This window comes from Equus przewalskii, chromosome 14 (assembly GCF_037783145.1).
Source record: "Equus przewalskii isolate Varuska chromosome 14, EquPr2, whole genome shotgun sequence".
NCBI classification, from domain to species: domain Eukaryota; kingdom Metazoa; phylum Chordata; class Mammalia; order Perissodactyla; family Equidae; genus Equus; species Equus przewalskii.
In genome coordinates this window covers 70,162,269-70,177,357 of record NC_091844.1, presented here as the reverse complement: position 1 = coordinate 70,177,357, position 15,089 = coordinate 70,162,269, and the positions used below count along the sequence as shown (strand labels likewise).

The following is a 15,089-nucleotide window of genomic DNA, read 5'->3' as shown; positions in this document are numbered from 1 at the left end:
TCTCTTCTATACAGACACTAATCCCAATCATGAGGGCTCTGCCCTGATGACTAGTCACCTCCCAAAGGCCCCACCTCCTAATACCATCACCTTGGGGGCTGGGTTTCAACATAGGAATTTTGAGAGGACGCAAACATCAGATCGTAGCAAACCCAAAATGCGGGATACTCTGCAAAATCACTGACTTGTATTTTTCAAAGTGTCAAGGTCATCAAAGTCAAGGACAGGCTGAGGAACTGTTCCAGATCGAAGGAAACTAAAGAGACAGGACAACTGAATGTGTGATACTGGATCAGATCCTTTTACTATAAAGGACGTTGTTGGAGGAATTGGAGAAACTTGCATGGGGTCTGAGGATTAGCTGGTGGTGCTGGGTCAGTGTTACTTTCCTGATTTGGATGTTTGTACTGTGGTTATGAAAGAGAATGTCCTTAGTTGTAAGAAATAAATACTATACTAAAGTTTTTGGGAAAGCAAGTGGGCATGATGTTGACAATTATTCACAAATGGCTTAGAAAAAAATAAGTTCCTTTACCTTATTTGCATCTTTTCTGTAAGTCTGAGATTGTTTCAAAATAAAAAGTTAAAACAATTACCCCAGGAGTTGTAGCATTTTGCCTTCCCACCAGGACTCTTTATGAAAGAGGACGTTGCCTGTGGAGTATGTCGTCAAACTCGGATGTTCGCCCCTCTGACGGGGGAGCAGTGAGCTCTCACTATATGTTTTGTTTTGCTTTTCTCTCATTATGAGTAAATGGAACATTTTCTCACATGATTAAGGACGATTTGCATTTATAAGCTATCAGTTTATCTTTTGACCATTTTTCTTTCAGGTTGTGGGTCTCTTTCTTCCTGATTTTTATGACCTTTTCATAAATTGAGGAGGTTATCCCTTTGACTGTGCTATAAACCAACAACTATTTTTGTGCTGTGTATTCTGTGACTAGCGCTGTGCCAAGGAGCCTGGTGAGATGGTCTCTGACGGCGACGAGATTACAGGTGATGCAATCCAGACCCACGGTAGCCAGTTAATCGTGAGCTGAATTGTGGAGCTCAGACAAGAAGGGATCTGGGCCGGAATGAAGGTGTCTCTGAGGAAACAGGATCTGGGCCTGGGCTGGAGGGGGGTTGGGTTTGGGTAGGCGAGGGCGTTCTGGGCTTAGAGGGAAGAAAGCACAGTAAGGGCAGGAACTTGATCTGCCTGTGGTCACTCCCCCTTAATCTCTCTCCCTCTGCTGCTGGCCCGACCCTCAGACTCGGTTACCTGCCTTGGAAGACTTCCCAACTCTGCAGCCTCCCTTCACCTGAGTCCTTCCTGCTGTTCGCCGCTCCTCCAGAGGGAAGGGGATGGGAGCCACTGCCTACAAGTCAGATCTGATTTAATCTGTACCAAGCAGCCGTCTCAGGGGAGCAAGGGAACAATCCCACGGTCCACCTAGCTTTCTGTGGGGTATGCAACTCAGCATCAAGATAGAAGATTAGAAACCTGTGGTTGTGTGACTACTTTTCAGATACGAACATTTTAGCAGGTAAAAAGTAGTGATTTTTTTTTCATTCATATTCTTTTTTTGGTATTGTACCTTCTAGGTTATAAATTAAGTTCCATGCAACTCAATAAAGGGGGCATTTTTTGAAGAAGAAGAAGAAGATTAGCCCTGAGCTAACATCTGCCGCCAATCCTCCTCTTTTTGCTGAGGAAGACTGGCCCTGAGCTAACAACCGTGCCCATCTTCCTCCACTTTATATGTGGGATGCCTGTCACAGCATGGCTTAACAAGCGGTGCATAGGACTGCACCTGGGATCTGAACTGGCGAACCCCGGGCTGCCAAAGTGGAACGTGCGGACTTAACCCCTGCAGCACCAGGCCAGCCCCAGGTGGCATCTTTTTTTAATTAAACTTTTAATTTTGAGATAATTTTAGAGTCCCATGCAGTTTTGTTTTTTTTAAGATTTTATTTTATTTTTTTTCCCTTTTTCTCCCCAAAGCCCCCCAGTACATAGTTGTATGTTTTCAGTTGTGGGTCCTTCTAGTTGTGGCATGTGAGATGCCACCTCAGCATGGCCTGATGAGTGGTGCCATGTCCGCACCCAGGATCCGAACCCGTGAAACCCTGGGCTGCCAAAGTGGAGCACGCGAACTTAACCTCTCCGCCACGGGGCCAGCCCCTCCCATGCAGTTTTAAGAACTACTACAGGGAAATCCCCTGTACCCTTTACCAACTTCCCCCAATGACAACATCCCTCAAAACTTAAGTGTAATATAACAACCAGGATATTGACACTGAGCTGTCAAGGTACAAAACATTTCCATCACCACAGGATTCCTCGTGGCTCTTCTACAGCTGCACCCACTTCTCTCCAGCCCACCGCCCCCAGTCCTAGGCAACCACTAATCTGTTCTCCCTTTCCACAGTTGTCTTGTTTCAACCTGTTATAGAAATGGAGTCATACAGTGTATAACCTCATGGAGTTGGCTTTTTTCACTCAACATAATTCTGTGGAGATTCGTCCAGGTTGTCACATGTATCAGTAGTGCCTGCATTTTCATTGCTGAGTAGTATTCCGCAGGACGGATGGACCAGTTCAACTGTCTCCCTGTTGAAGCACATCTAGGGTGTTTCCAGTTTTCAGCTACAGGTTAGAAAACTGAGGCCAGAGAGGTGAACCGACTTGCACCAGGGTCCACAGACGGAATCTGGGAGAACTAGCATGTGACTCTAGGCCCGGATCTGTTTGTTAGAGTCACATAAGGCTATTCGGGGGAAATGTCAGGCCGGTTCAAGGGGAAATGTGGAGACTTGAGAGTCATTGATTATCTGCCATCTTCAATGCCGTGTTTAAGGAAGGTGAGTCCCAACTGGAGAGAGGCAGCTGGGAAGCGAGGAGATTTGTACTCAGTCCTGGCAGGGGGTATGGGGCAGCTAGGAGCCACCTTCCAAAGGCAACATCTACTGCTGACTGAAAACAGATGACGAGAAGGGACATATTAACTGATTTGGGTTGTTATAGTAACATCTAGATAAAATATATACTCCGGGGCCAGAGGAGAAATGGAACCGAACGCAGAAGTGCTGGTGGGATGGAGGAAACAACTGGAAGAATGTCACCATAGACGCCATACTCATTACTGAAGCCATGAATGGCTGGGCTCTCTCTGGGGGGTGTGGAGCCAGAGATGCTGGGGCAGACCACAATCTGGGGATGAGAAGAGATGACACAAGGGAGACAGAATGAGCCTCATGGAGGCAAGGGGAGAATCAGGTGAGTGAACGAAAGCCAAGGACAAAGAGACTTGGCATTGATGAGGCAACGGGGTCAAGGAGAAAGGAGTGTATTTGTTATCTATTGCTGCATAACAAATTAACCCAAATCTTAGTGACTTAAACAACAACATTTATTATCTCAGGTGTTTCTGCATGTCAGGAACCTGTGGGTGGCTTAGTGGGGTCCTCTGGCTTAGGGTCTCTCACAGGCTGCAATCAAGGTGTTGACCACACTATACTCAAGGTTTGAGACTGGATCCATTTCCAGGCTCACTCACATGGGTGTTCACAGGATTCAGTTCCTTCTGGGTTGTGGGACTGAGGGCTTCCATTCAATGCTGGCTGTTGGCCAGAGGCTGCCCCAGTTCCCTGCCATGTGGGCCTCTCCACAGGGCAGCTCACAAGATGGCCACTGACTTCATTCGAGTGACAAGCAGGAGGGAGTGAAAGAGTGTGTGCGGGCAAGACGGAAGACAGCCTTTTATAACCAGATCTTAGAAGCATTTGCCCTCTTCGCTTCGTGAACAGCAAGTCACCAGGACCAGCCCACACTCAAGGTGAGGCGATTACACCAGGGTCTGATTACCAGGAAACGACTTTAGAAGCTGCCTACTACAGGGGGCAAAGACAAGGGGGCTGGATTTGAGCTCAGACTTCCCCAGGTGGCCCCCGGGAGGACAGCGTCAGGAGAGTACGAGGGCAGAAGACCGAATGGACGGAGACAAGTGGTGATCCCAATCCCAGCTGCCCCCAGCCCGTCAGGGCAACATGGACAGACTAGGGCCTCCACCCCTCTTTATGCAGACAGAGCCACCACCAGTTCCCAGACGATCCCAGCTCCCAGCTCAGCTCATCTGCCTGGGCCTGCTTCCTCCACCCACCCTGGGCCCCCAGCAGAGCAGAGCCACCCAAGCAGGCAGAGCCTGGCTCACCGTCTCTGTTTCACCAACTGGCACTTGCCATCGCCATCGAGGCACAGGAACCTCTTCAGGATGGGGGGGTTGGGGGGGGACAGGAAGCAGTTCCACATGCCAGGACTGCCACCTCTCAGACGCTGCAGCCACCATCCACCAGCCCCCTGTCCTGTCTGGGGAGAGATCCCCCTTCCCCTGCTGAGGCTGGCCAGCAACCTGGGCCTATGTCCTGGTCCCCCGCCAGTTTGGAGCTGTCCAGCCCAGAAGTGATGGGTCCACTTGTGGGAGGGACGCACAGAGAGACAGGGAGGCAGGAAATGGAACCAAGGGGAAATGCTCAAGGGACGAGGCTGGGGCCGGACACAGACTCTTTAGGCAGGCGAGTAGAAGAGAGTAGCAGGTACATATCTCAACCCACATCTCAGAGGTGCAGGAAGTGTAACTATTTTTGGAAGTCCCCTGTGGGACGAGGGGCATGTGGTAGGCAGAACCACGCCCCGAAGATGTCCACGTCCCAATCCCTGGAAGCTGACTATGTTAGGTCACATGGCAAGGGGAATTCAGGGTGCAGATGGAATTAAGGTTGCTAATCAGCCGACCTGGAGATGGGGGAGAAACTGGATTATCCTGGCGGCGCCGACGTAATCACAAGAGTTCCTTAGAAGTAGAGGAGGGAGGCAGAAGAGTCGGCGTCAGAGTGATGCGATGTGAGGACTCAACCCACCATCGCTGGCTTTGAAGATGGAGGAAGGGGCCACAAGCCAAGGAATGTGGGCAGCCTCTGGAAGCCGGCAAAGGCAAAGAAATGGATTCTCCTTTAGGGCTTTTCGAAAGGACCGCAGCCCTGCAGACACCCCTTTTCTTGTTCTTCCCCCTCTGCTCCGAGCTGGGGCTGAGAGCAGCCTGTCAAAGGGTGGGGAGATCTGGATTCCATCCGACTCTGCCTCTAACTTGCTCTTGACTCCGAGAAGTCATTTTTCCTCATTGGGCCTTAGTTTTCTGAAACATGGGCTTGGTAACAGGCTCCCTGAACACTCCTGGGTGGTTGAGTCCAAACCACACATAGGGATGCTCAAAGACTGGGGAAAATCCCGAGGCCCACTTTGGGGCCCAGGCTCCCCACTCCAGGTCTGACTCCCTTTTGTACTTCTATTCCTTTTCTAACTCAACATAGGATCGGGAGAAGTGATGGCAGAAGTGACTCCCAAGGATCTGACATCTGACATGACACAATCCCTGGCTTAACAAAAGAGAGGATGGGAGGACCAGAGAAGTTAAGTAAGTTTCCCAAACCCACACAGTGAGCTGGGGAAGAGCACCAAACTCAGGTCCGACTTCCAGCTAAGGCGCTTCCCCAGGCCAGGGGGCTCCCTCAGGGAAAGCTTTGTCCCAGGATGGTGTCAGGGCGGAGGGCAGGGGCCTCGCTTCAGGCAGGCCTGGATTCGAGTGCCAGCCTGGCCACTCACCAGATGCTGTGAGCTTGGAGTAATATTGAAAGCGATGATCCTGCCTGTTTCATGCAGTCATTGCAAGATGAAATGGGAGAATGCTGAGCACCTGGTACAGCGCCTGGCAGGTAGCAAGCACTCCACAAACGCCAGCTGACAGCACTTTTCTTAACTGCCACGCCCCCTTCCCTCTGTCCCCCGTCTCACACGGGGAGAGGGGAATGAGGAAAATCCCCTCCACATGACACAATGTCTACAACAGGCTTTCAGAGCGAGCTCTCCTTAGACCCTAGTCACAAACCTGGAGGCCAGCGATGGCTATGCCAGTTTTGAGGACAAGGCCACAGAGGCCCAGAGAGGCCTCTTGGCAAGTCAGTGGCAGAGCAGAACCAGATCTGGACCCCCAGCCCCACTCTGTGCCCACATGGAGTTTCCTGAGGGACCGGGGCTCCTCGGAGCCTGTAAGGATGGCCGAGGCAGGGGCCCCAGCTCGTCTGTCCGCTCACCTGCTCCCCACCGCGTGTGGGACTTCAGGCTCAGAGCTCTGTCTAACCCTAGCCTCCACCCCTGCCCCTTGCAGTATCCTCCCCCCACAGCATCCCAGCTTCCGGCATCTGAGGAGCATTTAGAAAACTGGCCTGCCCCCAGACATCTTGAAATTTCTTTACTAGGAGACCAAGCCTTTTATTCCGCACTTGATGCATTCCCCGGAGCTGCCTGTGACCTGCAGCCCCGGGGCCATGGAGGCCATGGAGGCCATGAGCAGGGCAGGAGAGCAGTGGAGGGAGAAGAGGCGGCCTGGGAGAGGGCAGGGAGAACGCGGGCCTCAGGGGCCAGTTTTCCTGACCCAAACTGGGGTTAGCATGTTCCTGGGGACAAGGGAACAAGGAGGAAATTGCAACTAGGAGGGGAAATCGAGGCTACCGCAGAGAGGGAAAGGACAGGCTTCGGCAATTCTCAGAGTCCGGCAGTGCCTGCCTCAGCTCACCCCCAGCGCAGGCACCTCCCTTCAGTGCCCAGGGACTGCAGGCTTTGGGGCTCTCACTCAGGGAGTGGCAGGAAGGGCCCGTCTTAGGTCCTGGGGTTGCTGCTGGCTCTGCCAGGGCTAATGGGGGTGCCGGAGAAGCCAGTCCTCTCACCACCGTGGTGGTCTTGGACAAAGTGGCTCCCCCAGCCCCCTGGAGTCCTGACTCAGCAGATTTCGGGATTGGGGGGCTGACAGCGACCCTCCCTTCCCAGCAGCCACTGGGAGCAGGGCCCCCGGAGCTGCCCTGTCGGTTCCCCCTTGACCGGGCGCAGCCTGCTGGAGTTTCCAGAGCCAGTTTCTTCTGAGACCACGAGCTTCTTCCTCACCCCCCAGGGAGAGGCCTGGATCTGTATTCCCAGTTTTCACAGTTGCTCTGGCACTAACCTCATCTCCCTTCCCAGGAGATTTGGGTGGCATACCTTGGCCTTTCCGTTCTGTACCCACTGACTCCCACTTTTTTTGGGCCACAGACAAGAGAAGCAAGGCGAGGTGGTAGAAAAAGAGCCCAAGGGGATATTCTCCTTTGTGTAAAATGAATGTGACATTCAATTTATACATTAACATACTTTTTAAACCAGATTTCTTGGGCCTTTGTGAGGAGGCTGCTGTCCTGGTCGGAAATATAACATGATGCCTGGCATTTAGTAGGTGCTCAATAAAATGAAAATGCCTCTTTCCCACACTCCCCCCTCCTCCACCTTCCCCATTTCTGGGGTCCCGGGAACACCTGGACTTCCCAGATGGTGGGCTGCCTGCCTGCCACCCCAGCCTGACTGGACCCCTCCTTGTGGAACAAACCTCTCCTGCAGTGGAGAGCCAGCAGCGCCCAAGGGACCATCCTGAGGGCCACTGATGGACGTAAGGGAAAGACCCACCTTGAGCCAAACAAGTCTCCAGTGTCCTCAGAAGGGATACTCCTTAGACCTCCTTTCAAATTAGGAACAAGGGGCCAGCCCTGGTGGCCTAGTGGTTAAGTTTGGTGTACTCTGCTTTTGCGACCAGGTTCGGTTCCCAGGAGCGGACCTACACCACTCGTCTGTCAGTGGCCATGCTGTGGGGGTGGCCCACATACAAAAAGAGGAAGATTGGCAGCAGATGTTAGCTCAGGGAGAATCTTCCTCAGCAAAAAAAAAAACTAGGAAAAAGGACTGTGAAATAAATAATGATTACTTTAGTTTGTGCCCTGACCCGGTGAAGGAGGCCCCCAGTCAGGCGCATTCAGAGATCTGGGAGCTGAAGATGCCTTGGCTGTCAGACATGAGGTCGGGTGCAGTGCCAGCAGCCTGGGCCCCTCCTGGGACCTCCGGGCCACTAGCTGCAGGGAGGGGAGCAGCCCATGCACCCTTGCCCCACTGACTGGGAACCAGGTCCCCTCTCCACATCCATCTGCCCAAAAGAGATGCTATTGAAGTATTTAAAAATCACTACTGTGTCACTTTTCTGAGCCACTTTTCCCCATCAAACCCATTCTTCTGGTCAAGTAGGGATAATCTGCAACAGGAATTAGGGGAAGGTTGTGGGAGAAGTCACTTGAGTAAACAGCAGAAATGTGCCTGTTGACATCTCCTCGGAGGTTCCTGTCTGAATCACCCCACAGCGGGCCCCTAGGCGGTCTGACTGCGGGGGCGGGGGACCCGAGGTCACATCTCTCTGGCCACAAAGCCCGGGACAGGTCGGGGCAGACAAACCTGTCTGCAAGCGCCGCATTTGCACGCCTCGACCTCCAGGTGGCGCTAGACTAGGACGGAGCATGCAGTCTGTCACCCGTGTGCGGGGCGGGGCCTTGGAAATGCTGACTTCTGATTGGCTGGGCTCAGTCTCGCTTTCTTTTCGTGTCCAGAGCAGGTCTTGGGGAGGGCGCCCAGTCTCGGCGCCTGAGCTAAGCAGGAGGAAGTGTGTGCGTACGTGTGTGTTTCATGTTATTTTTTTTCTTTACAATTAAAACTGTTTCCATTTTTTCATACTTTATAAGGCATCTCATAAATTTACACACCAGGGAACATCCCTGGTTGGACCTATTTATAATAAACATCATTTATTTATAAGGGAGCCAAGGTTTAGGGCCTACCACTCAGCCAGACCTTCCTTTTTGGTTTCCCTAGTCTTTGACTGTTGCACGTGCATTACCAATATAACTGTACCTTGGATGTCTTTTATTTGCACATTTGACGACTGCTTGTTAAGCTTCCACTATCTGCCAGGCGTTGGGCGGGGCTTTGCGGAGTCAAGGCGAGCAGAACAGACCTGGCCCTGCCCGCAAGGAGGTCGCAGACGTGAACCAGCAATCACAGACACCTCAAGGTTAAAAACTCCCTGCGGCAATACGTGAGAAGAGGGGTTGGTGGGGGGGGGGGGGCCGGGGAGGCACTTTGAGAGATGAGGAGTGTGGAGGAAACTAGGGCTGGGCATAGCAGAGCCACTCCCGCAAAGAGCTAACAGGGAAGATAAGCTGATCTCATTTCTGAAGACCTGGGGGCTCCCTTCTGAAGGTGGGGAAGCTCGAGAGGAGTAGGAGGAGATCTGAGCCCGTCTGGGGATACCCTGGGACAGTCAAGGTGGGCTATCTGGCCTCCTGTCTGGTTGGTGGGGAGGAAAGCACTGGAAAGTACGTAACTTCCAGAATATCCTTTTCGTGCTCCAGCTAGAAAGCCATCTTCTGGGATTGGATGTGATCGGGGGCCCATAAACTTTGTCACTGGAGAAGGTGGCCAAAGAAGGAGAACAAATTAAACAAACAAAAAACACTGGTCTGTGAAACAAAGGCCTGGAGTCCAGAAGACAGTGTAGACTGCGGAGGGAAGGAGGAGGCGAACAGGAGGCAGGAAGGTGCCAGGCCAAGGCTGGCTTAGTTGCTCAAGTCTGGCCCAGGGGGCTGGCAGTGGTGGCAGATGACCCAGAGGGTCATAAACTGCTGGGGCAAAAATGTTTGTCCTTGATGGGAGACCTACCTGAGGAATTTCCTGCCAAGCGTAATCGTGTGTTTTCTCTTTGTTCACCTAAAAAGTTGCCAGTAACTGCACAGCAGGGGGAGAGACCGAGAACACTGAAGAGCTCACCCGCCCTCCACCCCATGACTCACTCTCAGCTTTCAGCCTGCTTTTTCCCCTGAGCATTTACCACCTCCGACCTTACACAGTTGTTGACTGTCTGTCTCCTACACTCGAACCTAAGCTTCCTGAGGGTGGGCACCTTGTCGTTGGCTGTATCCTCAGGGCCTAGATTATGTCTGACACAGAGTAGGTGCTCCATAAGTATTTGTTACATGAATGAATGAAGCAGATTCTTCTTGGTCTGTAGAGAGCTCCCTCGGTCTAAATGCAGAGTGCGCAGAGCCCAGGGTGTCCAGGGAAGGATGGATTATTCTGAGAGGGCTCTCTTTAGGGTACACTGGCTTCTCTGCCCTGAGAGAAGGCTGGGGCAAGACGCTACTGCTCCAGAGCCTTGAAGAAGCTGCCTCCCCTACAAAGGTGGCAGTTGGTCACTGGGGAGGGACGTGCATGTACTTGGTGGTGGGGGTGAGGTCGTGAGGTGGCCCTTCCCGTCCTGTCCTGGTCCTTCCTGGCACTCCTGGATCAGCTCCCACCCTCAGAAGTGGTTTTCCCATGAGGTGAAGGCTGCAGTAGGACGGAGCTTTGGCTCCGTGCTCCAGACCCCACCCCTCCAACCTCCATGTGCGGGTGCAGGGGAGGTGAATAGGCGCCCCAAGCCTGAGCAGTCCTCCCTGGCGCTGGGGAGACTCCACTGGGGTGACTCCAAGCCACCTGGCACCTGGCATGGGGTCAGGCCCTGGTGGCACCGGGTTCCTACATCCCATCCCTGCAGCCTCTGGCCTCCGAGTCCAGGAAGGGCCTGGCCAGCATGGCCTGAGGGCAGCATCTGCAGTGTCAAGTGAGTGCTGCGCTTGCTGTCAGAGGAAGGAAGGAAAGTCATGGCTGTTGATCATCTGCTATGTGCCGAGCACTGTTCCAACTGTCTCACGTGTTTTTGTTTTTTTGGGTTTTTTTGAGGAAGATTAGCCCTGAGCTAACATCTGCCACCAATCCTCCTCATTTTGCTGAGGAAGACTGGCCCTGAGCTAACATCCGTGTCTCATGTGTTCTAATCTAATCCTTATAACAAGCATGCAGGTTGGAATTCTCTCTCATTTTACAGATGCAGAGAATAAGGCGTGACCTGTCTGAGGTCACACTCTAGAAAGGAGCAGCATCAGGACTCAGATGCAGGTGTGTCTGCCCCCCAGAGCCATGCTCATTCCACTATACTTCACGGCAGCCAAGGAAGACAGACGTGGGGGCGGGGAGCCCAAGGAAGGCCTCCCCAAGGAGCAGTATCCAGCCAGGCCTCTGAGAGAGAGAGGAGGGGACGATGTCAGAGAAGAGGGCAGGGCCCTTGCTACTGAGGGCACTTGGGAGCAAAGACGTGGCAGAAGGAAGAGCCTTAGCAAAGGACACGCAGGGTGCAGGCTCACAGGGAGAGGGAAGAGAGAAGATGCAAAAGGATAAACTGAGGCATGAGGCAGCAGGTCTGAGCCAGGTCTGGGGAGGTCATGGGGGAAGCCCAGTGAGCCTGAACTATCCTAGCAGGACTGGGTGACTCGGGACCAGGTTGGAGCAGAGGGCAGGAATCACACATGTGAATACCTCCAGGAGCTGGGCTGGTCACATCTATGGGCAGGTGAGCTGGAGGTGGTGAACAGACAGAGCAACAGCGGAGGCAGACAGGATGCTAGAATTGAGAGAGCAGGGGTCAGGGGTCAGGAGCCCCCAGCACCCGGGGCAAGGCGGGGCTACAGGCAGCCTGTCTTCTCTAGGCAGCAGAGAGAGGACACCGGATGGTCAGCAGGACCGGGGTCAAGCGTTGGCTCTCAGCTTCCTTGTGACATGATCCTTACCACCCATTTTAGCCTCCCTGAGATTTTTCTACAGGTGGAAACCCTCTGAATCATCTTAAATGACATACTCGTTAACTGCGCCGACAAGTAGTCTTTTACCCATATTAGTTAGGAAGAGTCTACACAACAATTAGCTTCTAATCTAAGTCTCATTTCCAGGCCAGGGCACCCTCTGGGTCACCACACATCAGCCGTTTGCCTGCTTAGAATCAGCACCCATTATGCACCCAGCGCTCTGTCTTCTAGCCCCTTCTGCCCTGTTTCAAGTTGGTGGGTGTGTCTGGGAAGGTTCTGGGAGTTCCCAAGTGGGCATATCCTCAGTGGTCATTGCCACAGAGTGAAAAATTGCTTCCTGTGGGCTGGGGTAATTGGACTGTCTGCCACCCGCCCAGTAAGCACCTCCAGGCAGGAGCCGCTCTATAGAATCCTGAGGAGCTGACCAGGCTCCTCTAGGGGAAAGCGTCCAGCTGTGATGCTTTAGCTTTGGGACGGGGCTGGGGGCTGGTGGAGGAGATCATTCAGGAAGGAGGTGATGGGAGGTGGATTTTTCTTTTTTTAAAAAAAGGAGTAAAATAGCAATACCATTTGTAAACTTTGTTCAGACACCACCCTAGCATTTCACGAGTGTTGAGTGATGGGCAGAAATTGACTGCCATTTCATGAGTGTTGACTGATGGGTAGATAAGTTTAATTATCTACATATATCTGTCTATATTTATTCAATCATTTGCACTTTAGGTATTTGTCCATAAGCACTCATCTTAGTCACCAGGAATGTTGGGGAACACAGTTTTACGTGCTGTGAGGAGACCTGAAGAAATATGTCACCCTCCCTGCCCTCAGGGAGCTTACAGTCCATCCAGGAAGAGGAGAAGAGCACATGTCAAAAAGCTTCAAGGTTCCAGGTCGTATGTGTTGAATGAATGGAGACATGAAGCATAAACGTTTCAAGGAAGGTGTGCGTCTGGGCTGGGTGGCTGCTAACTTCATGACTGGGACAACACTGAAGACTCTTTCCTGATACTCTTCAAGTGCTTGTTTCTCTAAAACTACCACTCCTTTCTGGTTTATAGCCCAGGGCCATCCTGGACAGTCGCCACCAGGCCTGCCATCACTATGGGGTGGCCCAAGGCCATGTCTGCCAGGAACACCACCATTTGGTATTTATCTATGCAAAATTTACATTGACCGCTGATGAGCAAAACAGTGCGCTCCACATATAGATTGAGGGTGTGGGGCTTTTGCCACTGGAGTTCCCCCTGTGTTGAGTCACGGTGGCAGAAGGCACAGTGACAGAAGTCCCTGGGAGCTGCTGACTGGCGCTTGGAGGACTGAGTGATTCAGCAGCGAGGCCCCCCTCTGGCCCTCCTGCCCCAGAAAGCTCTGGATCTGCACGGAAGCAGCACGGTAAAGGGTGGACGAATTGTGGGTGTGGATGCTTTCCCACAAGTCTGTGCTCCCCAGTTCAGTTGTCTGGGCTCTTATTAAAAGGGTTCGTTCTCCTCCTTAGAGTCAGACGGAGGCCCCCTGTGGGCTGCTGCTTGGGAACGGCCGGGGGTGTTCTCTGGCTGGGGCTTCAGAGGATGCAAGGACAACCCCACAGAGCAGGAACAGCCTGCCAGTTCCATGCCCGCAGCGGCCCCCAGAGCAGCTGCCCCAGGACACACGGATGAGAGGGGAGGGTGTCAGAGGGGCTTCGGTAGACTTGTTGCCATGGAAGAACTGTGGGACCAGTACAGCCAGACATCCTAACTTTTCCAGAGAAGCCATAAATCTGGATTTTCCTGTGAAGTCTTCTGACATTTCACCCTTTGCAACCCATTAAATTGTTTTAAAAACACCTCCTGCGTCAAAGAAAATGACTTTGGGCCACCCTCTTATGCCCTCCAATTTAGACCCCAAACAGCAAGCAGAGTGTCCACCTCTTTAGTCCAGATGATTAGCACCCAGCACCTGTGGTGACGTGCTCCTCAGAGCGCTCCTTCCTCAGGGGGCGAAGCTGGCAAATGCGACTGGGGCAGGCGCAAGTGCTGGCATCAGTGTGGGGTCACCAGCTAACACCCACCCCAGGAGGTTTCAGCCTGACGTGGGGCTGAGCAGGGGCCATCACCCTCCCTGCCTCTGATGCCCACGTGCCTGAGGGCCAGACACCTTTCCTGGCCCTGTGTCTGCAGCAGGCAAGGATGAGGAGGCGGGCGACAGCAGGTGAAGTGGATGTTCTCTCATTAGCTTGCCCCAGTCCTGGGCCAAGATAGGGAGGAGACAGGAATCATCCCAGGCCCGAGTCCAGTCTTTTTGTTTATTTTTGTGTGTGTGTGAGGAAGACTGGCCCTGAGCTAACATCTGTTGCCAATCTTCCTCTTTTTGCTTGAGGAAGATTGTCTCTGAGCTAACACCCGTGCCAGTCTCTATTTTGTATATGGGACGCTGCCACGGCATGGCTTGATGAGTGATGTGTAGGTCCGTGCCCGGATCCGAACCTGTGAACTGCAGGCCACCAAATTGGAGAGCGTGAACTCAACCACTATGCCACAGGCCCAGCCCCTCCCAAGTCCAGTCTTAACCACCCTGAGGCCAGGACACTGGTTTGTGCTGACATTTCTTTGCCTCCTAATGTGGGGAAACCAAAATAGATCCCTCTGTCCTGTGGGAAGCTCTGTGGTCCCTCTGCATCTTGCTTTGCCCTTGTAATTTTTAAGGTAAATCTGCAAACAGATGTATTTATTTACTTTGTGTTTTAGGTTGAGTTGATTTTGTTTTGACATGGTTCAAAATAAGATTGACCCTTTGGAAGATCAACTTGCTAAAGCCACTTACTCAGCTTGAGGGGTTTAATTGAAAACAGCCAAGGACCTGACACCCCACAGGCCTCCAAAGGGAGAGACCTCAGAGGAGGGGCGCCGCCTCCGAAAACAAGGGCCAGTGAAGGCAAGTTTTATCCTGGGAGGAAGGTTTTGCTTCAAAAATAGTTTTTAGTATGTGTTTTTACAAAATGAAGATGCTAATGGAGCTGACCAGACATATTTAAGACCTTACAAGAGTAGGAAACAGTAACAGGACTCACTGGAACTTTGTCTGAAAGGAGCCGTGGAGAGGCTGTGTGCATGCGAGTGAAGGCATGAGTTCATGCAACGACACACGGCATGTTCTCGGGTCTTTCACATTTTGATACTGTTTTGTTTACCTATGGCTGCACTCTCCTTCCTTACCTGATTCCCTTAGCACTTCTCTGTACCATGTGTTTGGTAGTTAACAAGCATCGCTTTGTATTACCGCCTTTTTATATCTAGGCCCTCCTGCCTTGGGCTGAAGCCTCTTGAGGGCAGAGACATTTTATACACCCAGCCAACTGCGGATGGCAGATGAAGAACTCTATTTTAATGCAATACCTACCTATTTACCCAATTTTGCAGGGGACTTAAAAGCAGCAGAGAAGAGGGGGGTCCCCTGTGTTTGGTCAGATTAGTCCAGGTCAGTCACTTTATGACACGGCTCCAGGCAGACCTTCCTCGGGCAGGGTGGATGTCGTGTGTGGTTGGCAAAGC

General features: G+C 52.4%; 2 long non-coding RNA genes across 2 annotated transcripts; one reads left to right on the top strand and one right to left on the bottom strand.

Moving 5' to 3' along the window:
• The first annotated feature begins 8,512 nt into the window (after positions 1 to 8,512).
• LOC103547815 (uncharacterized) lies at positions 8,513 to 13,384 on the top strand. The gene is made up of 3 exons (XR_544103.2): positions 8,513 to 8,954; positions 10,806 to 10,876; positions 12,283 to 13,384. It is a non-coding gene; the product is annotated as an uncharacterized lncRNA (long non-coding RNA).
• A 452-nt stretch (positions 13,385 to 13,836) lies between these two features.
• On the bottom strand, positions 13,837 to 15,089 carry LOC139075597 (uncharacterized). Its single transcript, XR_011526194.1, has 2 exons — positions 14,938 to 15,089; positions 13,837 to 14,031 (listed from the first exon to the last, which is right to left on the bottom strand). It is a non-coding gene; the product is annotated as an uncharacterized lncRNA (long non-coding RNA).